The following is an 8,999-nucleotide window of genomic DNA, read 5'->3' as shown; positions in this document are numbered from 1 at the left end:
TTTATTTATTTTGTCACTTTGAGGAAAACACAATTTTTCATTCCTTTGTGAAAAAGACATAAAAATATAGGTTAAAAAAAAAAAAAAAGTATAGCTGTCTCATCAAAGATCATCTGGCAGGGGTAAAAACAACAGGGGGGCTGGGAGGGAGCAAGACTAAGCTTGCCAGACAGGAAAAACAAACAAACAAACAAACAAACAAAAAGTTTAAAGAAAATGAGACACCTGGAAATTTTCATTTGTCTTAACTTGACCAAAATTACACTGGGACCAAACATTACAAACTCTCACAGTCATACTCTTGCTGTACCTCTTGCAGCAAAGCAACTTAGCCTTCCTTCAGTGTGTGCTGCTGTGTTTACATAATGAATTCAGACTCAGTTGTTTAATGATAGGAAACACAAACATTTCTTTATCAACTCATTTTGCAAAATATACTGCCTAATTTATCTCTCCCCACCACAACCTTTTACCTTCTTTCTGTTTTTAACCACAAGGTTTCACAGCTAACATTACAAGAAGATGACAAGGGCAATTATCATTGTAACAGGGCAGAACAAAGCAATGGTAATGAGAAGAACTACAGTTCATTCACTGAGGCTCTGGCAGTGATGAAAGGAGTAAGCTGAGCCTACCTTTCTCTTCCAGATAACAAAGCAATTACAACATGTAAAGTAACACAGAGAAAATAATCATTTACTGGAAAACTGAGAGAACAGCAGGCTCTGAAAAACACAAAGGAAAACAACTTGTGTAAAAGGTAATTCACTATATCAAAACTTATTACAAACAGATGAAATATTAAAAAGTGCTGGGATGCACATCAAGTGAAAACACTATTTTTAAAAGTTGTTAATTGAAAAATAAATAAATGGATAGATTAGATAGATAGATTATAGGAAGAGAGAGAGAGAGAGAGAGAGAGAGAGAGATAAAAGGGCTTTACTGAATCCTGCAAAGGCATAGCATGTTTAGGTACCACACCATACAACCCCAGAAAGCAAAGGGCTGTTTGAGGATCTAGAGGTAAAAACTTGATCTGTGGCAGCTCAGATACATTATGAGGAAAAGATGCACTTTAATACACTGCACTCTGGGCATTTTGGCAGGCTGGTGCAGCTCTAAATAAAGTAGAGATAGAATTACTCCTGCTCTACAGCTGGCACGCGGGGGCTGTCAGAAAGGTAAATTAAAGTTCTTGTTTCTTCATGCTCCACAGTTTTTTGATCAACGTACAGGGGTGGAAAACTTGGCAGCCCACCAGCCTGACAGCCCAACAGCACTGCTCAGGCAGCACTGGGGCACTGGACCTTGTCAGCACCAGCCACCTCACAGGAGTTGACAGGCAATGCTTACAATGCAAGCAGCTTTCTCACTCCACCTTGCCTTCTGATCCAGCACCTTGCCACTGCTCAGGAGCAACAAGAAAATAACTGAAAGCCTTGGTTAGAAGTCTATGTTCAAGAAGCTTCTACACAAGAAATTCACCCAGATCAACCTTAAAACCACCAAATGCCACTGTAAAACCCAGGACTTCCTAGGCTCAAGTCCCATGTTTTAGCAGCATAGTGTGACTTAAAACTAAATTAAAAATAAAGCAAGAAAAAAATCTGAGGCACACAAAGGGTAAGTACCTGCCTTGTGCTGCTGCAGTGAGTAACCTAAAGAATTGTGGGTACTTCCTGTGCCAGTGTGGGTCTGCTGTTCTGCTCTGCAATCCTTTATCTCATACTATGGCAACCTCTCCCAGAGTTTTAACATCCATTAAAATAAGGAATCTCTTCATTGTCTTCTGAGGAGCTGGAATTGCCCTTATTTTTTTATTTTTTTTTCCGCGTGAAACTTCCTAAATACTCAAAATGAGACAATAATAGCTTCCATGGAAGATGGGTTCCGCAGATGGATATCTTCTTCTACTGCCTGGCATGAATTTCAGCACAAGCAGCTGCAAAGAGGAAAGTAACATTAACCCCGTATGCCAGGAAAAAGGGTTGAGGCTTCACATAGTACTCCAGCAGACCAGGGCCAGGAATAAGTGCCAGGTGACCTTGGTTCCCACCTGAACTTGTTTTATTGCAGAGCATAACCTCTATGAGTCTCAGTTCTCCCACTTGAAAAAGTGAGATAATTATACCTCTGTACCTCACAGTGACTGTGTGAAGCTTAAATTAATAATGTTTGCTGAGCGTTATATAAGTACAAAAAATTATATAGGCTTCTTAGCATCAAAAAGTGGTCCAGAGTCCAAGATTGTATGGCTCATGGCCTCATATTCAATCACAATGCTTTCCACTCAGGCAGTTGCATCACATAAATCTAGAACTTTAATTTTTTACCTTTTAGTATGTTAAATGTCCTAGGCAGGAGTTAATTCCAAAACTGGTATCTATAAAAATACATAAATCTTTTTAAAGAAGAAAATTAAAACAAAGTAACATTCATAACTAATAATTTTAGCAGTCTAGCTACTAATACTTTTTTTTTCTGTGAGGGTGAAGAAGAATTTTCCTCTAGCAGTTCTATTTCTCAAGTGAATTGTTTTCGTGTGTTGTTTTTTTTCTTCCCAAGACATTGAAAAAGAATAAACCTGATAAAAATGATAAATCTTATAAATATGTAATAGATGGAAGCATATTTATTTACAGAACAATCCTATGAATATATCACTTCTCTCTTTTTTTTTTTTTCTGTAAGTCCAATAAATGTCAGTTTTTATTGGGTGAAAAAGGATAGAGTACAAGGGTTTTTTTTTGTGTGAGTTTTTATTTGTGGAATCACTTAATACAGAAATAAATAAATAAATAAATAAATAAGTGAAAAAGCATTAACTATCCTTATCCTTAAGTGTACCATGGTAAAGAGGTTGTAAACACTATATAAATAATAACCTCTTAGTCCATTAATAACTTCTTGGCCCATTAATTTAGAAAACTCTTTGGGAAATATTAAGAACAATAATAATTTCACAGATTAAACTGGTTCGTGGCTAAGGGGAGGGACTGAAGACAGCTTTAGTACTACACAACAACATGATGGAACCAGTTGTTTCCACATGCCTTCTCTTATAGCATCATCCAGTGAAGAGTAATTGTTCTCTGCTATATAGTTTAAGAGCTGGCAAGAAACTTTTTAATTTCCCTTCCAGTCATCCTGAGAGTGTAGCTCTCCAAAACGTATCCAGTTCTTTCCTTTCCTGGGGCTGGGTAAGGGAGAGAAATCCTGAGTACACTTAAATAAAACTCTCCTTGAAAACAAATAATTCTGCAATATATTTTCCATCCCACTGTTTTCCAGTGTAATTTACAAATGTCAGAAACACAGCAAATAAATAAATAAATAAATAAATAAATCCCTGGGAAAAAAATTAACTTCATATTTTAGTATTTCTGCTAAAGAAATAGGACAAATGTCCTGAAGATGACATTCCAGTCTGAACTTCACCCAAACTCTACAATATTCACAGCCAGTTTTTACCCTGGTCTGCTTCTCTGCAGTGCAATAATACATGATAATGATTTTTGAATAAAAGATGTCCTTTTTTGGTTGTTTTGCTTTGTTTATTTGTGTAGGTCAGGATCATGTTTGGGCAATACTTCCCACCACCACCACCAATAATCTCATATTAACAGTTTAAATTCTTAATGTTATTAGCTCTCTGAAATAGACAATAGCTAAGTTTTTGCATTGGGCAGGCCAATATTTCCTCAGAATTAAAGTCACTAAATTACACCATAGTGTTACAGTGTTTAAAGATCTTCTTTAGCTAGGACACCTTCCCTACAAACGTCCTTGACACTTTTGTAGGATCTAGTTTTCCTTTTTTTTTTTTTTTCATTTGAAAATAAAATACTCCAGCTGGCAAATAATACTGTTACTAATACTAGTGAACCTCAATGTTTATTTTTAAAGAAAAATGTACAAAAACAAGGACCATTATGTTACCCTGAACCTTGCTGTTTCACCAATAGCTTTTTATATGCATTGATAGCTGCTAGTGGAAAGCAGCAGTTAATTTGAAAATAAGGATCTAAAAATACACACAACTTGGCTTGAACCAAGTAAGTTTTTTTTCACTTCACAAAAGAAAGGAAGGCTTTGTTAACACTGACAGGCTTTAGCCAGATTATCCATGGTGGTGGAATATAAAACCGTACTATTATTTCAGAAGCTGGAAGAAAGGGATCTAATATAAAGTGAAACATTTCTTCTCCCTTTGAGCCAATCAGACTTTCCAAAGAAGACATTAACTGGAATTTGATTCAGCTTGCTGTAGTAAAGTTGTTAGGAGGAGTATCTATTACATTTCTGGTTATAAACAATAAATATGATACAAACATATTTAACTTTACATTTCTGTTTGCTTCATAAGCCATGTTGGAAAAATGTAAACTACAAAATGTATACAATTTTTACTTCAGCCTTTACATTCCAGTTGGACAGTGGATTAACCTACTTCCCACAAGGTAACTATCCTTTAAGAGGAAAAATGATCTCTTTCTGAAGTACTGAGGGGGGAGAGCTGTGTAAGAGTCATCTGATTAACCAGGTGTTTTACAGGGAATATGTTTCATCAGCTGAAGAGATGGTATGATATTCAAACTTCCTTTTTTTTTTTTTTTTTTTTTTTCTGGAACATCTCAGATTACCTCCCAAAATAAGCACATTTCAACACTGAAAGGAGGCTGTAAATTACTGCAGTAATGTCACAATAAAATAAAAGTCACATGGTTGAAATCGAAATCAGCTTGGTGAAAATAAAAGGAAGTGCCAGATACAGAGGTACCTGACATGTTGTGCACATCACTCTATTAGTCCCAGGGAGACCGTATCTTTAAATGAGAGCGTTTCAGTTTCCGTGCATTGTCTGGTTCCTGTCTCCTTCCACATTCCATATGTCAGCTCTGTAACTATTACTTGAGCTAATCTGAAAGAAATAGCCTACCTATTCACGAGAAGTCTGAACATTTCACTTAAGATTACATTTCTTCTTTTCCATGTCAGGAGCGATAAGCAGAACCCAATACCCTGAGCAGAGAAATGATAATTCAAAGAGAAAGAAAATACTCTTGACATTTTAACAATAACAAGTTATTAATATAATTCACTCCAGTTGAAAGAAAGTAGAATACATTTACAATGCAACTGAATAAAGGTTAAGTGTATTTTGTGTTTTGCTCTGCATTAGATATAAATATCTGTCATATCAAATCCTAGACTAGTTGTAAGCACCCTCTTAAAATCTATGTTTATAGCAGAAAGGAAAGCATTTTTAAATACCTTTCTATGAATGACAAAACCCAACGTAAGTAGACCTCATATGGAACAGCTCAAGAAAAGCTAGCATAGCTATTCTTGGCAGAGTTATTCACTCTCTGGGAACATCACTACCTCCTTAAAATAGTTGATATCATTAAGATACAGCACCCCTGCATCAGCTCAGTTAGGATCAGTTCCCCAAAATGAAAGTAAAGAAGGTCTTTATCTTCCTTTTTTTGCTTATTTCACGTTATCCCTTCCTTATTCTCCTCTATGAAAACCATACATATTTACACATGAAAATATTTAACCAAGAAAAACTTCACCATAAGTTTGTTTATAAGAAATTTTTATAAGGCACATGCAACTGTTACCTGTTGTATTAAAATATAATAATAATAATAATAACATTTATAGTAATAAATCAAATGCCATTCTCTCTCTCCTTTTAGATTATAAGGGTAGTTTAGCTGAAGGAATCATTGTCTTCCTTAAATTTGGAGTTAAATTTTGAAGCCACCAGACTTCTTGGCTCTTTCTTGGAATACTTCCAAACCAGCATTTGAAATGTCCTTTGAAGTATCATTTGCTTCTCTAACTTCTTACTGTAGAATTTATGATAAATGTTAGTCTCCCAAAGGAAAGGGAAGAAATGGGCTGGCTCCACCTCCCACTTTGTTTTTTAATTGGCCACTAATTTAATAAACCTTCTGTTCTAAAGTTTGGAGATATGACTTGTCATCACTAGCAACAGTCTCTTTATTTGGACAAAACAATTGCTCTAGCTTTGGGGGACTTTACTTCATTCAGTATCGGTAGATTCAAAAGCACACTCAGGATGCATACTTCAGGCAGTAAAGTACTTTAATCAAGGACCATGCTCCACTTGCTACTATTTGCTTTAGAAAAAGTCAGAAATACATGTAAGGTTGCCTACACACAAACCATCCTCCATATATTTGCTCCCTAAATCCCAATCAGCCACTAACAAATGAGTGGGTGTAACAGAAGAAAGGGTATTTGACAGTAGCATTTCTCTTTCTGTAGCATGCTTTCCCCCTAAAGCTCAAAAGTTAAAGCACTTCAGCAAAAGTGTGTGGAAAGGATGCTTTACAGAAGGTAGGAGTCCTCAGAGTCAGAACAAGAATGGGGATTTATGAAAGATGTTCTTATGAATGAAGAAATATTCATCCACTTTAAGGAACAAAACTGAGAAAGTTGAGGAAGCAACAAGAAATGATACAGAAAAAAAAATGCAGTATAAAAGTATGCAAAGGTAATTAGAAAAACATTTAGTCTGAGAATGTTCTTAAGAGAATGTTTTTTTGAGAATGTTTTTTGAGAATCTTATTATTATTAATATTTTGAATTAGAAAGACTATTCCAACATCAATAACACATATACATGTTTACTTACTGTACTGCTGCAAGCAAATATATCGGCTCAATAACTTGAAGGTTATATTTAAGAAGGTAAGGAAGGCAGCCAGATCCACTAAGGACAGATGTAGCCTGTGTACTGTAGCTCTGAGTAAAGGGGGAACTTGTAACAGTGCCGACATTTGCAAGGCTTTAAAAGTCCCCAGCTCTGTTAAGAAAACATCTGCAGAAGTCAGCTGCACATGGACAATGCCAAAGAGTAAGGAGAAAACAAGCCAATAAATTTTTCCTTTTAAATCTAAGATGACAGGCTCAAAGGCTGCTGAACAGCCACTTTTTGCTGGGGGAAAGACACATAAAACTTCTGCAAGGAGAGTAAAAGAGGAAGGTGGAATGAATACAGAATCTACTAACGTGAATGGAAACTATTGACACGGGCAAAACAACTTCAGTAGGAAATGCAACTGTGGAATTAAAATAGACACCAACTTAAAGAAACAACTTGCAGCTCTATATCTGCCTCTGCTGCTCCCTATGAAGTAGAAAACAAAGATTAAAAACAAATCCATCTCACTCCTCTGCCACAAAAGGGGAATGGCTTCCCTGCAAAAACAGCAGCTTTCCTGTCTGGATGGTACAGGAGTACAGGGAAAGACCAGAGAAGGCAGTGCGAAAAGGTTGGCTTAGACATTCTGTACTCTGCAGGGGTACTGCCACAGGGAGTGTTCTCCATACACATTTGCCTAACCTCAAAAGAGGTATTAAGCCCTGGTTTTGTTAAAAGGCCTACACCTTAAAAAATAATCACATAATAACAGATGTTAAGCAGTTGCAGCTAAGGACATATCTGGGGTGGGATGAGTGGGTGTGGTATTTGCTTACAAAAAGAAGACCTCAGCAAGGTGGCAATTCAAGTATTTCCATGAAGACTGAGGGAATGACCTCAATTTCCCGCCCTCTTGGCTGGAGACCCTAGCCTTTGGGCTAAGTAACTAGGTTACAACCGTATTGTGAAATCACATTGAACTTCTGGCTGGAAAAAAAAAAAAAATCACTAGGAAGAAAGTATTTCTTTAAAAATGAGTATATAAAAAGTTCTTATTAAAATGCACAACTTTAGTTTTTGCAAAATAATAGTAGAGCTCTATTATTGTTTCCTATTCTAAAGAAACTTTGTGTTCTGTGAGAGCCAAGCAATTACTTACTATAATTATTTTACAATACTTTTTCTTTAAAGAACCATTTTGAGATCAAATGCAAAAACATCAATACAAATTGTTTAAAGTATATTTACTACTCACAGAACTTTCCATTGCATGAACTAATATCTTATTGCATTACATTCCAAGACACATATTGCGGAAAGCACAACTGTATGCCATTCTAAAAATACTTAAAGGTTAAAAGTAAAACCACAAAGTGTTTTTCTGAATGGGAGAAAGGGATTGGAAAGCACTGTACAAAGCCAATGTGTTATAACAGGAAGGTTTGTAAGTGATATGTGGTTTGTAGCTATTTTAAGTCATGAAACTGAAATTGATTAAAAAAAAAAAAAAAAAAGAGAGAGAGAAAAACAATCAAACAAACAAAAACATCCACTTGCTATTGTCTCCTAAGGACATTTAGGAAGATGAAAATTATGTTTCATGAGAATTTTAGCATTTTCCTGATACAGAAAGAACAGAGATGAGAGAAATAGGAAAACAATGTTCACATTTTCATAAGCTGATTTTTTTAAACATAGATTTTCCAAATTAGAACCTTTCCATTCCTTTTTTTTTTTGGAATTGTTGAGAAATTCAGATGATAGAAACTCAGAAGGCTGAACTATTTTTGCATTGTCAAAACAACATACTTTGTTGAAAACATATTGATATGAAAGCTTTCTAAAGCTAGCCACTCAAATTCATATATAGCACACTTGCTTTCAGAACTGAAATTAGAAGACAGTATTTTACTCTCAGTATTGTTTGTGATCTTTTGGTCCTTAACAGGTCACAAATACTTGATCATGTTAATTCTTTTAGACTTCCAAAAAGAATCCTACCAGATGTCTGTATTTTGTATAACTGCTGAAACAGTGATATCACATTAGAGTACAGGCAGTGGCCAAGAACTGAACACAAAACAGGAATGAAATCTGTTTCTTATTGTAGCTCTTTGTAAAGCATTTGTTGACTTTTGTTTGACAAGTTACCTCTGAGGCACAATAGAGCAAAACCATGAATACTACAAGCTTGTCATGGTTTCAAATCAACAAAAGCCCAAACAATTGTATTGAAAGTGTTTCATAATTCATTAAAGATGTTGTACATGAGTCACCACTAACCAAAGACAACATACTGCCACTAATGACTTTAACA

At 35.5% G+C, this 8,999-nt stretch overlaps 1 long non-coding RNA gene across 1 annotated transcript; it reads right to left on the bottom strand.

The window, feature by feature from the left end:
* Window positions 1–1,526: 1,526 nt before the first annotated feature.
* LOC118156720 lies at window positions 1,527–6,793 on the bottom strand. The gene is made up of 3 exons (XR_004746402.1): window positions 6,674–6,793; window positions 4,943–5,025; window positions 1,527–1,945 (listed from the first exon to the last, which is right to left on the bottom strand). It is a non-coding gene; the product is annotated as an uncharacterized LOC118156720 (long non-coding RNA).
* Between the last annotated feature and the right edge of the window lie 2,206 nt (window positions 6,794–8,999).

This window comes from Oxyura jamaicensis, chromosome Z (assembly GCF_011077185.1).
Source record: "Oxyura jamaicensis isolate SHBP4307 breed ruddy duck chromosome Z, BPBGC_Ojam_1.0, whole genome shotgun sequence".
NCBI lineage: Eukaryota > Metazoa > Chordata > Aves > Anseriformes > Anatidae > Oxyura > Oxyura jamaicensis.
The sequence above is the reverse complement of the archived record's forward strand: the minus strand, read 5'-3'. Positions and strand labels throughout refer to the sequence as shown.